This window comes from Anser brachyrhynchus, assembly GCF_964034855.1.
Source record: "Anser brachyrhynchus genome assembly, chromosome: 7".
NCBI lineage: Eukaryota > Metazoa > Chordata > Aves > Anseriformes > Anatidae > Anser > Anser brachyrhynchus.
Window position 1 is genome coordinate 42,029,790 of NC_137701.1, and position 14,312 is coordinate 42,044,101.

The following is a 14,312-nucleotide window of genomic DNA, read 5'->3' on the forward strand; positions in this document are numbered from 1 at the left end:
TAACGCCCGCGGCGATTGGCCAAGCTCGGTTTAACCTCGGGCAGCCACGTGAGGCAGCCCCTCACCGGTCCCGTGCCGAGCACCCGAAGAGGTGGGGGGTGAAGGCGGCGCTCCCGCCTCGGTTACGGGATCGTGGCGCTCATGGCCCTGCCCCGGAGGTAGGGCCCGGAGGTAGGGCCTTGCGGGTGTCAGAGCAGCTGCAGGTGACCTCGTGCTCGAGTGGCTCGCTGCGCGCTTGCGTTTCCTCATCTGCTCGCTTATTGGCAAGAGTTCTTTGAAGTACGGTGAAATCCAACTTAGGCTCCTTGTTTAAAGGGTGTGCGGGCGTCAGGCAGCGCGGAGCTTTTGAATGAGTCAGTTATCCACGTAAGAACCACGGGGCAACAGCAAGTTAAATGCTTATGGCAAACCAGGTGCACGTTTGGAACGGCGAGTGGCGTGCACATGCCCGGAGAGAGCAGGGCAGGCTGCTGAGGAAAGGAGTAGCCATCAACGCGCCGCCTAGAGGGAAAAGGGGAATCGGTTCTTTCATTCTTCAAAGCGGTGTTACGCGCTTGTTTTTTAAGAGACTGCATGATTTAAAATAAGACTATGAAAAGCCAGAGTAGGCATATTTATTAACCTTCGTTGCTGGGCATAGCTCAGGTGGGGTGCTACAGTGAAAGCGCTGAGGGTAATGGCAAAAATTTCCCCGTCTCCATTAGTAGTATGTGAACGAGAGGCTAGAGAAGTATTTTTTGAATATTGTGGGGGCAACATAAAAGATTCAACTTCAGTTGGGTGTAGATGCCATCCGAACTGTGAAACGGAGAACCCCAAGCGTTAACAGGATCAATGTAAAGATAATAATGGAGTAATCATTAATGCGAGTCTTAAATTTTACAGGGGCAGGGGGGAGGCCGTTTTGGATCTTTTTATCTCAATACATACAGAAAGAGAGGAACAATTCCTCCCATGAGGTACCGATGCGGAAATTCAATGTGGTATTCCGAAAAGAATTATAAAAAAAGACATGATCTCTATTAGACATATCTGTTGTCAATAACTGGTGTTGGTAGTAGAGGCAGTTCAACAAGTTTGTCCAGTGTTGCACATTGTTTAAGACGAAAGATTAACTGCCAACAACAGGCAATTTTCCCATTGCTGACTAACCTCAAATCACTTGATTCCACATTCTTCAGTGCACAAAGAAGACAGCTAGCCAAGAAATCTGTGGATACTGATGACTGCAAGGGAAAAGACCGAGGTTAAGTCTCAAGCAACCTCAGTATCTAACCTTAACAGTATCATTACAGTGATACAATCTATCAATAGATCTAGATGCTGCCAAGGAAACAGCTAGCAAATAATTCCTGTAGTTATATTTGAAATGTATAAATAAGCAAGTCCACAAGTCTTTCTCTTCCTTCATGGGACATGTATTAAGGAAATGTTAACAAAAGAAACACTGAACTCATTCTTACCAGCCATGATTTTTCCATCTTACAGGTTACAAAAGGATATGCTTCTGCTCTAAGACCCTGGGCTGCTCTTTGTTTTCTACTAATATTTTTCATTTAGCATACCGAGCAGTTCAGATAAAAATAAATTTTTTGTTTTCCCTAGTATCAAATATATTAAGTCAGTTCTCTGAGTCATCCTAATTTTCACCAGTTTGTCTTGGATGGAATTAGGAATTACTGCTTGTCTGGGAATTTAAAAATCCTAGATTCAAATCCAGCTACAGAGAGCAGAAGTGTCTGACAAAAAGAAAGCCAATATCCTTTTTTTTTGTTTGTTTGTTTACAACTGTCTACTTCTGTTTACTGAACAGACTTGTAATATCCTCATGCTAATATATTTATGTTCCTGTGATTACACTGATATAATTAAATTTAGAATCTTGACAGAAGTAATCTCATTTTTGTTTTTCCATACTTTTGCTGCATAATATTAATGGTATTGATCAGTATTATCTCCCTCCATGAAATTCTGAGTTCTATAAGCACACCGGCAAGTATTTGCTATCAGCTATTAAGTTAGCTATTCAGGTTGTCTGAGACTTGATCTTTCCTCTTGCAGTCATCATTATCTACAGATTTATTGGCTCTCTTCTATGTGAGCAGAAGTATATGGAATTGGAAGAAATTGAGGAGCAGGTTCCTTGGCCTTCCTTACAATCTAAGGAAGTTGAAAAATGAGACTTCGTGCTCTCGAGTCCAGGCACTAGTTAGATTTCAAACAGGGGCTAGCTTGAAATCAAAGCACAACTACTGCACTATTAACAGCTTTGGTTTTGAGGGTCTTGCTTGATACAGCCTGCCGTGGAAATGACTTCTTTCATATCTGCCCATGTGCTCTTAATTAGAGTGGACTGCAAATGGCGGTGATGAGGCTTCTTCCAGCCTGATTTATTCTAAGCGTCATTACGCTGCCTTCGCTTTCTATACTGTCCTTCGCATATTTATACATTAAATATATGCACAAAGAGCATGTGTCTATCAGTTCTTGTTTTGTGGGTTGGTTAGTTGGTTTTTTTACCTAAGAAGGTCAAAATGCTAAATACTGCTCTTTCTTGGATGCTTTTAAATCCACACCAGAGGACATCACTGGGGTTGCTCATGTGCACAAGAGCTTCATGGCAGAAGACAGCTGTATACTTGTGGGTGGGTATGTAATAACACTCTAGTGCAACGGAGGTTGGCTGGCCAAGGACAACTGTCTGGATTCCCAGATCCTGGGTGGCAGCTGTAAAAGAGGAAAGAACGGATTCTTGGAGAGGAGCAGTGAGAACAGAGAACTTTGATTTCTATTCCGTTAGTTTACATTTTTCAGTAAGCTACATGGGCAAAGATAACAGATCTAGCTTCCTGTCAAGGTCTACAGAGTTGACAGCTGTTAAATGTCAGTCATCATAAGCAGGCCTAAGGACCACAAAGTTACATTCATTACAGAGAAGGTCCCATAACTCTTCATTGTCCTCGCATTTTATTGCTATATGAAAAAAAAAAAAAAAAAGACTGCAAAGTCAAACTCCCTGAGTTAAGAACACACAGAACTGAAGCTGCATGTGTCACATCAGTTTGGCCTCCTTGTGCTTCTGAGCTTATTAATCTCGACTGGTTTGGGGGAGTATCAGGGTTGTACATGAGGGGGGCAGTTGTCTACTGAATTCCTGACTCGTTTGCTGCATAAGTTAGAGCACAGAATTAATGAAATATTGAACTGTTGGTCTTTAATCTAACGAAAATGAACACCACAAAGGAGAATAGGCTTCTATCTCTACCTCTGACATGAAATATGTTTTCCTAAAACTGAATTTTCAGAGATGGTCAGTAATTAATCTTCATTAACTAAGTATGCAGCTTGAGCACCTGGTTTCTGGACATATAGGGTATTCAGAACTGCGATTGACATAAATCTAGAGCTGTTATTTGAGCAAAGATCTTCACGAAACACAAGTGCTTGATCTGCATATTCAAACTGGCCAAAGTTAGCAGATATGTATTCCAACATGCCACATATGAAAAATGAGAAAATCAGTTAGAATATATATGACTGATATGCCAAATACGGACTACATATTCCAGAATAAACTGCCATGTAAACAAGTTCTAATGCATGGCCTATTCACCATATTACAAGTAATGAAAAAAATAATACTGAATGTTTTAATCTACTTTACATTAATGTCTCCTCTTGTTCAAGATTGATTTTCACCTGTGAAAATCATCACTTATAGCCTAGTTCTTGCCTCAGAATTAATAAATTCTTCATGGGCCTTCCTAGTGTACACACTGCTACAGTACAAGATAAAGCAGCTTGTTGTGTTCTCTTCACCTTGTGCAGACAAACAATCGCCAACATACTCTGGCTTTTTAGTTCGACTTCAGTAGCTTTTAAACAGGGCAATTGATTTACAGTCAGTACAGTAACAAGAAAATGAACAAAGGAGAAACACTGGTAAGCAAAATATGTATCAAAAATAAAAACAAATGTAGGTAGCCTAAACCTTCTGATTCCACTTTGATGTCTGTGAAAAATTTTGATTGATGAAACGCAAAATTATTTACATATTGAACTCAAAATTCTGATGACTGCCAGCTCAACCTCTGTCTGGCTTCTGAGAACACCACAAACACATGAAGTCTTGTTTACAATATCTCCTTGTTATCTGATGTGTATTGTCATTGCTAAAATTACATGTTATGGCAGCAATCTGAGAACTATGACTGGAGAGGTAGTTTCATTACAGATCGCTGCATTCAGAATGCTGGTACTCTTGACAGAATGATTTTACTCATGCTTTGCAATCCGAAGTTGATTTTGTTGCTATTGCTTTGTAAGTGTGGCAAATGAAATTTACAGCATTTTCTCCCAAGTCTTCATTTTGAAAAAAGGTGGGGGGGAACCTAATTTTTTGTCACTAATTTCAAGAGCATTTTGTTTTTTCCATGAATGAAACATTCAGTTTTCTGTAAGCGTAGTTCTCATTTAGAAATCCAACTCCTTAAAAGGAAACTGAATTTTAAAACAGTGATTTTAGTGTAAAAACTGGGTAATGACCCATACATTGATTCCCTATCCTATCTGCTATTAACTACAGAAAAAGCTGTAACATGACCTTCTGGGAGATTGAAAGGAAGCTATGCCTTGCCAGTTCCACTAGTCATGGAGCTATTCTAATTCGTGTCTGTTGGTGTCCTTAAAGCAAAAATGATCACCCGAAAAATTACGTGTCCACAACACACAAGTTTTCAGTGCACAGAAATGTCAACAGAGCACTATTACTATGGTTTTCCATCCTTTGACTCCTTTACTACGGTAGTCCAGTTTATCCCAGGATCCCTTTGACATCCTTTCCAGGTAAGGAGGCAGCACATGATATGCTAATGTAAATTCATATGAGCTTTGACTGGACAGGTTGGTTTGTGCAAAACAACATACAGCATATGCATCCGGGCATTCCTTTCCTCACTGAGAGTATTAATTAATATTACTGTCCTTCACACCTGGAAAGAGCTATGGGAGCCATGGCCTCCTGATGTCCCCAAAAGATAATGCTCATTGTGAAGAGAGGCATGCCAGGAAAATCTTGACGTCTAAAAGGTGTGGAGGGAAAAATCAATGACTTACGGTTCTGAGAAGGAACCTCTATCAACATTTGTTTCAAATATAACTTTAACATTGACTCTGATCTATGTTTAAAGTTAGGCTTCTAAGCAGGAGCAGAAGCCTGCCAAGATATACTTTGACTCAGTGCATTCAAACCAAAAGATGGGTTCAGGATTTAAAACTAAGCAGGTACATTGTCTTTATACAAGACTCAAATTTAAGACTTTTGGGAGTCTTCTAGATGAAGCAAACAATGGTCATATACGCATTTGTTAGTTGCTTCAGAAAGACTTAATTTTAAGGAAATAAATGGTGAGAAGAATGCAGTTGATTCCTGGTATAAGCACGTTTTGCAGCAGTATGGGGCTGGCTGTTTTGCTACGTCCTTCGTGGATGCATGTAGTCAACTGCAGACTCCTACAAGAATCTGTATATATTGCTCCCTGTATCTTGTTTTATTGCAGAGGATGCGAGAAGATGCTGGGATAGATCTAATATTTTAGTAAAATATTTTTAGTAGAAAATGGAGGAATTTTCATCAAAATAATACAACTGGTTTTCAGTTGTTTTTTTTTCACTATTGCTATACTTTCTCCTATTAGCTACGTATCCACGTGATAAACAAAAAAAAGTTTTTCTTTTTTTGCTTTGACAATAATCACAGTCTTTGTCATTGACTCAGTTCTCATGAGCCTTGGTTTGTTGGCTTTAACAGGTTACTCCTTTTTCCCATTACAATGTACCGCTAGAAAGAAGCATATATTTGACAGAAATGGACAAAAAAGTAAAATGAATAGTTGGTCAAATATAATGATAAAAAATCTGCCCAACTTCAGACTTCCAAATTGATCACACATAATACATCAATATACACAATACAGAGGAAGCAAAGAACACAGAGAACAATTTTAATAACTTCAGGAATAGATGTGCAACAGAAGTTGGGTAGAATAAGTAGGCTTTCATTAAATGAATTGCTGTATTAGTAGTTAATTTTCCCCTTGACATATGTCACCTTTTCTTCCATCATTCAGAAGCAATCCTGACAGACAGTGAACATCATAAGCATTAGCCTTCTACAGGCAGTGGACTTACGTCATGCTGCAGGACTTTGTTCCGAATGCTGTGTATCAGCCGAAACTGCCATGTCTTCGTTTGTAATGACAGTTGAAGGTGAGCCCAGGAAACCACCCTGACAGCTAAGGGATCACTGTCAACAATATCTCAGGCCGGGCTAATAACCGCCCATCTGGTGAAAAGACACTACAGAAAGCACCAAGCTTATTAGTAAACAAATCTTTGGAGACCCAGTGTAGCTTTTATTTTAGTCTTAGAAAACACACTTCAGAGTCTTGTAAAGCATTTAATGTTATCTCAATTAAATAGGCACTTGTGAGTCCAAGGCTTTGAACATCAGTTGTAGCTGGACTGTAGGCATTTTTAAAAATCCTGTGTGAATCTTCAGATAGCTCTCCTGTCCCCTCCCCTTCCCTCCCCTCCCTTCCTTCCCCCTTCAGTAAGTATTTGGATTCAGGACCATAACCAAAGTTAATTGCATATGTTTGTTTTGGATAATTGCTTGGATGACTGTTTATCACAAAGTAAACGTCATGCTTAACTAGTTATTTTAGAGCTGACAATGATAAATGCAGGCTGACTTTTAAAGCAGTACTATATTTATTTTCACCTCTCACTTGGAGCTCATGCAGCTTGGTGAACGTGGAAGTAAAGTACTATGTTCTCTTTTCTCCTGCATTCTCTTTTCATATGAAAATGCCAGTTGTTCTTGTTTATTAAGACAAACAACATAATTTAGTGTTTTGATATCATATACAAGATATTAAGTGATTTAACTAATTCCATGAATGTGCTTCAAATGATGAGAACATAGTATTTCTTACCATATTTGTTCTTTATCTTATTAAGTGACGATAATGCAGACAGTGAATGGCACCTTCCACACAAAACACATTCTAAATTTAATTATGTCAGTGTAATCACAGGAACATAAATATATTAGCATGAGGATATTACAAGTCTGTTCAGTAAACAGAAGTAGACAGAGTTGTAACAAAAAAAAAGATACAAAAAAAGGCTTTCTTTTTGTCAGACCCTTCTGCTCTCTGTAGCTAGATTTGAATCTAGGATTTTTAACTTCCCAGACAAACAGTAATTCATAATTCCATCCACTCTTCCTCAAATGCAAATATTTTTCTTACTGAATCTACATTATTTAAATTCCAGACAATATTACTTGTTCAGCGATATGCAAAACTCTTATTATAGCCCGAGCTAAGAAGACCGATGATCTTGAAGATGAAGTAGTAGACAGTTCAAAAACCCATGACTGATTTCAAAGCCAACCAGTACTTAATTAACGGAGAGACCCAGAAGGCAAAATGAAAATAAAATCAACCTTTATGATTGTAACTGGATAAAAAGTCTCTATTATATTGTAAAAAGTATCTTTACCATTGATAATGACATACAAACAAACAAGACTGGTGTTTTTGCCTGCAGCTACGTGGATGCAAGCCTTACTTCCCAGGCAAACAAAGAGTGAATTTATTAAAAAATGCAGTGGACACACTCAAAAATTAAAGAGGATAACCTACCCCCAGAATATACATTCAGCTATTTCATTGATACAAAAAGTGACCTTGTCCTTTTCACATTACGTTCAAAAAGAGGGCAGAAATTACACAACAAAGCAGTATGATATCTAGCAACACAGCAATTTCTCAAAACGTATTTAAAAGCAGTGTGAGAGTATTAGCATTGGGGTAGTACAGTTTGTCTTGCTGTGTGGTCTTGCCCCTCCTTACACATCATTGGGATACAGTTAATCAATAAGAATTCAGTTATAGAATTGCTTCAATGTATAGCTTTTCAGAGCAAGGTCTACTCATGGGAATGGTTTTCATCAGGAGAGGAAGAAGAAATGAAGAGTTCACCAAAATCAGTTTTAATGTAGCACGAGGTTTCTGATTTCACCAGTTGGTGTTGCTGTGTTAACTGGTGCTAATAAACTGTTACAACAAAGGAGAAAAAAAAAAAAAAAAAAAAAAACAACACGTTGTATTGATGAGGGAGATGAATACTGAAATACAAAAAGAAAAAAAAAAGTGTGATTACACAATAGACTCATTGAACATTGAGTATATTAGAAATAGAAACCTTTTTCTATCTATGTATGGGATTTGGTACTTTAAGGTACATAAATTATTGAGAGCCTTACTTCTACTTTCTTAGCGTACTATTGCTTTCTTTCTCTCCCAGAGATTACATTTCTGGTAATGTATACTTTCAGTAAAGCTTAAGAAATGACACCAATACAATGTTGTTTACAACCCCACCTAGCAGTCTTACAACTTTCCAGGATATTTATGTAGTTGATAGCCTGTACATTTAGAACTCTCTCTTTACTTGTTTCTGGCTACATTCTTCTAATTTTTATACATGAAAATCCAATTAAAAACTAAATGCATTTTACCCAGGCTTTGCAATTAAATATATCTACTACAGTAGTAATTATTTTACAGATACTTAGCAATTTTCATTCTGAAGAGTCAAAATATTTTATAACTGCAATATAACAAGCCACAAGGCAAGCTGTATATACGGATCTTGTCATTCGGTGCTAACAATCCATTTCAGAAGTGGAAGTCAGCATCTGTTTGACAACGTAGGACAACATGAGAGACCATTTAAAACAAAGAGAAATAGTTTTAACTCTGAAACTGCAGAAAGTAAGATACCCGTATTTCCCAAATGAGTGTATAAGGAGTACATGAGTATCAATATTTTAGGTCTTGCACATACAATCCAGAATATATAATTACAAGTGCTGAGGACCTTGATTATACATCCAAACTGAGAAACAAATAGCCTATCATCTGCAAAAGAACACTGCCTCCCATTACAGTACAGGACATTGGTACACAAGGTACTCAGAGGAAAGAGTGCCATCTGCTGAATTGCTACCATACAGAAGCAATTTGTTTCCCGGGATAACTTGACTAAGAGAATTTTGCTTTTAGAAATTTTTAAATACTTGCTTCTTAACCATCTTTACACTGCTCTTCTATACAGATAAATTAGGATTCAGTCATTAAATAAATGATGACCTTTTGCTGAGACCAGTTTCTATCATAATGGGAAATATGCTCTCATTCTCTAGTGTCCTGTCTCCTGCCTACCTACCTTACAAGGCATGGGGTTTGAGACCCCCTTTTTTGTTGTTCTTTATTAGAACAGCAGCTATTTTAGAAATATCCCATGGGTCATTACAGCTTATGTGTGTTTACTGATACAAATAATAACCAGAAACTCGCTTCTCACTTTTTAATTCTTAGAAAAGGAAAGAAATAGTAAACTGGCAGAAGAAAAACATATATTTGCAAGGAACAATTGGTCTAAGTAGGTTTTGCATGAGGCATTCATCAATGTATTTATCCTCATTAACATTCCAATATGCCCTTAATTTTTAAATAACCTGTTGGATGTGAAAATCTGTATGTTCACAGTTACCTCTTCATAAAGTCATATAATCACAGAATGGTTTGGGTTGAAAGGGACCTTAAAGTCCACCCAGTTCCAACCCCCTGCCATGGGCAGGGACGCCTCCCACTAGACTAGGCTGCCCAAAGCCCCATCCAGCCTGCCCTGTTGTTTTCACCAGAGAAGTGATATAAATTCACACACAAAAAAATCACAGAGAGGGAGAATCAGTGTCAGGGAAGGTCATGGCCTGTGAATATCCATTAGTGGAGTGACAGCAGCTAAGGAGGAGAGGGCAAGGGGATGGGTGAGGACGATTGGGTGGAAAAGACAATGAACCCATGTTTTGGTAGTCGTGGCCCATTAGATGAGCTCCACTGCTCATGAAAGCAGCCTAAGTATAGAAAGGTAACACACTGAATAGTAAAAAGCTCATGGCCCGATCTAAGCCTTGCATCAGAACATCATTTGGTTTCACAACTACATGTGCCCTTGAACAGGCTTCTGGCTAGGCGGGAAGAAAGGACTGTGCCAATGCTAAGTAGTACGGATCAGTCTGTGGTACCATTAAGCAACACCCTGAAGACAGCTGGAAGAAGACGGAAGCTAAATTACTGGAATTCAACTGTGTATCAGCTGACCTGTCCTGAATGCCCATGAATGCGCCATTCCCATAGCAAATGTGAGGTTAATTTGACCTACCTTGAAAAGGAAGAGGCTTAAATTAGGATACATTACCTAATACTTGTCATGGTCTAAAGCTGTGCCCTTTGTCAGAGTGCATGTGGCTCAGCAGACAAGCAGGAGCTTGTTTAGCTCCAGGAACTCAATCCTGTGGTGAAGCCCTGCCTCACTGCATTGCCAGTCTCCAACTCATAGAATCATAGAATCGTTCAGGTTGGAAAAAACCTCTAAGATCATCTAGTCCAACCTTTAACCTAGCACTGACCTAGTACTGATGCCAGCACTCCTAGCGTCCAGCCCACAAGCACAGCTGTCATCCTGAGAAACATTAAAAGGGGGCGTAGGTTGCATTGTCAAAGCAGCTGTTGGTATTGCTTCATGTAGTCACAGAACTCATTCATTCTTACTCCCTGCCACTGCAGGTCATGCTTTTGTATAGTTATACTACTGCTTATGTATGACAAGCAATACACTACACAAGTATTATGAATCAATCAGTATTTAATTATAATAACTCTAGTAACAGTCCGTTGTTTTGATTCAGACATTCTTTGATGAGTTAGTAAATTATTCTGCATGTTTGCATAGGTCCTTGTACGTTGCATTAGCATACGTTACTTCAAAATTTCTGCAGAAACAAGCATGTATCTATACATATACCTAAACACACCTTAGCACACAATCCACTTCTATAGGCAGTCATAAGATTTCTTGAAAACAAAGCTGCATTCCTATTTGGTGAATGCAGTTCAACACATCCATAGACACAGGATGTTGCCATTTTAATCACATTTCATGTTCCTGACACGGCATTTAGCAAATACTAGCTTGTATGATAGTCATTCATTTCCAGAAGTTTTTTTGAGATTCTATATTTAATCAGGGTGAAGAATAGACGAAAAATCACATGCACGGAAGATGATGTTTAGCAGTACTCATATACAAGCAGATCATTCACAGCTCCACAAACAAATGCACTCCAAGCAGAATTTTAATTGTGCTGTGATTCCAGGGAAGAAGTGAGATGCTAGTAGCCACTAGCTTGACAAGTAAACTTGTAAAAATGTTTATGTCTTCTCTGGTTGAAAATTGAGTCTCTGGAGAAAAATATAAAGAAAGCTTTGCAGTTATGTCTTCATTGTTTTTTGTTAGTTTGTTTAAATCTATTTGTAGGTGGATACAGAGAAGGCCATAAAACATTGAGTCATGTCGTGTTTGCAGATTTTGTACAGTCTGAGGATTCTGTAACTTCATTGAGAAATAAGAATACAAACTACAAAAGAAACAGGCATTATAATAAGTGCAATGAGTGTTTGAGAAGCATGTGGACTCTGACCTGATTACAATGATACTTAGTTCTCAAGTTTATACTTTAATCTTGTTTGCTTCCCACACAATGGAAAAATATTTCCTGAAGGAAGATTGCTTTTGGAATTAGCTCATTGCAAACTCACATCTAGCTCTGAAGGAAATTTCACTAGCAAACCATCCTTACTCCGTTCAAGATCACTTTTATTCTCAAGGCTATTAAAAGCATCAGGCTCAAGTCCTTTTTCACTAATAAAACAAACAAACTGCAATTTTTTGGTTGGAGAGGGGCTATGTACATAGAAAGACAACCCTGAGGGGAAGAATACAAAAACCCTGCACAACACTTTAAAGAGATGTGCTCAAAGGAAACAGATTGTGAGTTTTCATGCAACAAATGAATATTTTTCAGTATATATTAGTAATGAAAAAGTTTGGTTTGTCAAAATTAAATCCAGAACAAAACTTTATCTGCCTGAATATCAGTTTTAAACACATCATTTTGTAATACTTCGATTAAAGAAGTTTTAAGGATCTTGATGTGGGCAAAAGCTGGAATGATTCCAGAACGAGTATGGTCCAGAAATGAGATTTAATATCTTGGAAAAACTTCTGCAAATTGCAGGAGTGTCAAGTCAGTCAAAAATGGAACTTAGTAAATAAGCAAAACTGCATCAGCTGCCATGAACTGATATTCGTTTCTTTTTTTTTCTAGGGCAAAATATGTTATCATCAAATCTTGAAAATTACCTCAAAGTAAGACTAAGCAGAGGGGTGCAAATTTGTAGCTTGCTAAAAGTTTTTATTTTCTCTAGTTCTTTTGTTGAGTAGTTGCCTTGAAACCAGAGAAGCTCCACTGGCATAAAACATTTGTGGATTAAGAATTATCTTTCCTTCTGCCTATTTCAATTCATGTCATAGCCCAGTATGTTGCAGGTGCAGGGAGCTTCACACCAAAGAGAAACATGAAACAGAAACGTAACTTGCTATAATGTAGATGAAAAAAAAAAGTGTAATAGCTAGACTCCCTCTGTACTAAACCATATCTATTCTGAAACAACTTACATGAGGAATCCTGAAACCCAGAATAAATTATGTTAATTTTGCTACCTGTAAACGTAACTGGTCGTATGTACTGAATAATCCATTTACTGTGTTCTGCAGGCAAGGAATATAAGGAGAAATATTTGTGTGTCCATACATGCCCATGCATACATAAAGTCATTTTTATGTAAATTTTCCATTTAAAAAATGATTTAAATTACCATCATAATCATGAGTTAATCCTATGCAGTTTGACTTTATTTGAATAAATGCTTCTTTGAAAACATTAATATGGCTTGTAATCATTAGTTATATTTTTGTTAATCATAAATATACTAAATACGTATTAATTAGAACTGTTATGTTGCATTTATACAAAACCATTAAGACTATGTACATTTGAAAACGGAAATTAACTGCTTTCTAATTTTGTGCAGGTCTCACTGGACAAAAGAAACCCTGCATATGTTATATAAGAGACCTCACTGTAAACTTCTCAATCTTTTCAAGATGAAGGAGGCTACTGGAGTGTACCCAGTAGAACAGCAAGATCTCAAGGTAATTAGTAAGTGAAAACAAGGCTACATTTCCAAATGAGTTAAAACAGCTATTTCAAAATTGCTTCCAGAGAAAACTACTAAATTTTAAATTATAAAACATGCTTTCTTCATTGGTGGTAATGGTGTCCAAGCCCAAGACCCTACTACAAACTTAAGAACACACTGCTGCTACAGCCAGTGTGTTCCTTTCAATAGTTTTATATTTTGCTACACTTACCTCTAGCATTACAAAGATTGATGAGTATGCTAACCTTTATGGTTCGTGAGAATTCCCATAACCCACACAGCATATAATAGCAGCTGCTTGATAATCAGGCTGGAGATCTAAGTATGCATCACACAGGCTGTCATAGAGGATGTCAACAAGTTTGTTCCTATCTACCCAACAAACATTTACAAAGGGAGCAGATACTTTTTGCTAATTTCTTATTTTCATAGGTTGTAGCAAAGCCCTCCCCAGACTACTTTAGTAAGCAGTAGCTTTGTTAGTAGTCTTAAGCTCCAATAATGAAAAGATTAAGAAGCACTAAATCAGTATATTAAGAATACTATTAACAATGTAATTTATAAGATCAGATTATTCTTACTCTATTTTATGAATGTTATATTTATATTATCAAGACTACATAGATTGTATAAAAAAGTTACTAGCTACAAAACCAAAAAATGTACAAAACATCTAAATAGAAGCCTTTTATGTTGTGTTTTCTAAAAGGAAGAAAACGTTTTCACCTTGCTGCACTGAAATCTCCAATACCCACATAATCTCAGACAGTGAAAACAGCAAAGATATTTTACTGCTATGTGTTGTTCTTCTCTGTCAAGCATCTACTCCCAGTCTCATTAACAGACCTCTCTCCTCAGGCTGATGGATAGTCATCGTGCCAGTACAACTAGTAAACTCACGCTGCAGGAAAGAAACTACTCAGTAATTGCCAGAGATTTAGTCTCACACCTTTCCTATTTATAGGACTTCCAGAGAAGATGTATAAACACACGTCTGACTACACTGAAGCAGAGAATGAGTATATTCAGCCAACTTCCGTGTTTCCAACAGCAGATATGTGGTGGGTTCACCTGGCCTGGTTGCTGAATAACCACCCTGGGAAGCAGCATCAAACT

At 37.7% G+C, this 14,312-nt stretch overlaps 1 long non-coding RNA gene across 1 annotated transcript; it reads left to right on the plus strand.

The window, feature by feature from the left end:
* The first annotated feature begins 18 nt into the window (after positions 1-18).
* Positions 19-14,048, plus strand: LOC308198180. Its single transcript, XR_013953698.1, has 5 exons — positions 19-171; positions 6,129-6,267; positions 12,302-12,342; positions 13,068-13,188; positions 13,906-14,048. It is a non-coding gene; the product is annotated as an uncharacterized lncRNA (long non-coding RNA).
* The last annotated feature ends 264 nt before the right edge of the window (positions 14,049-14,312 follow it).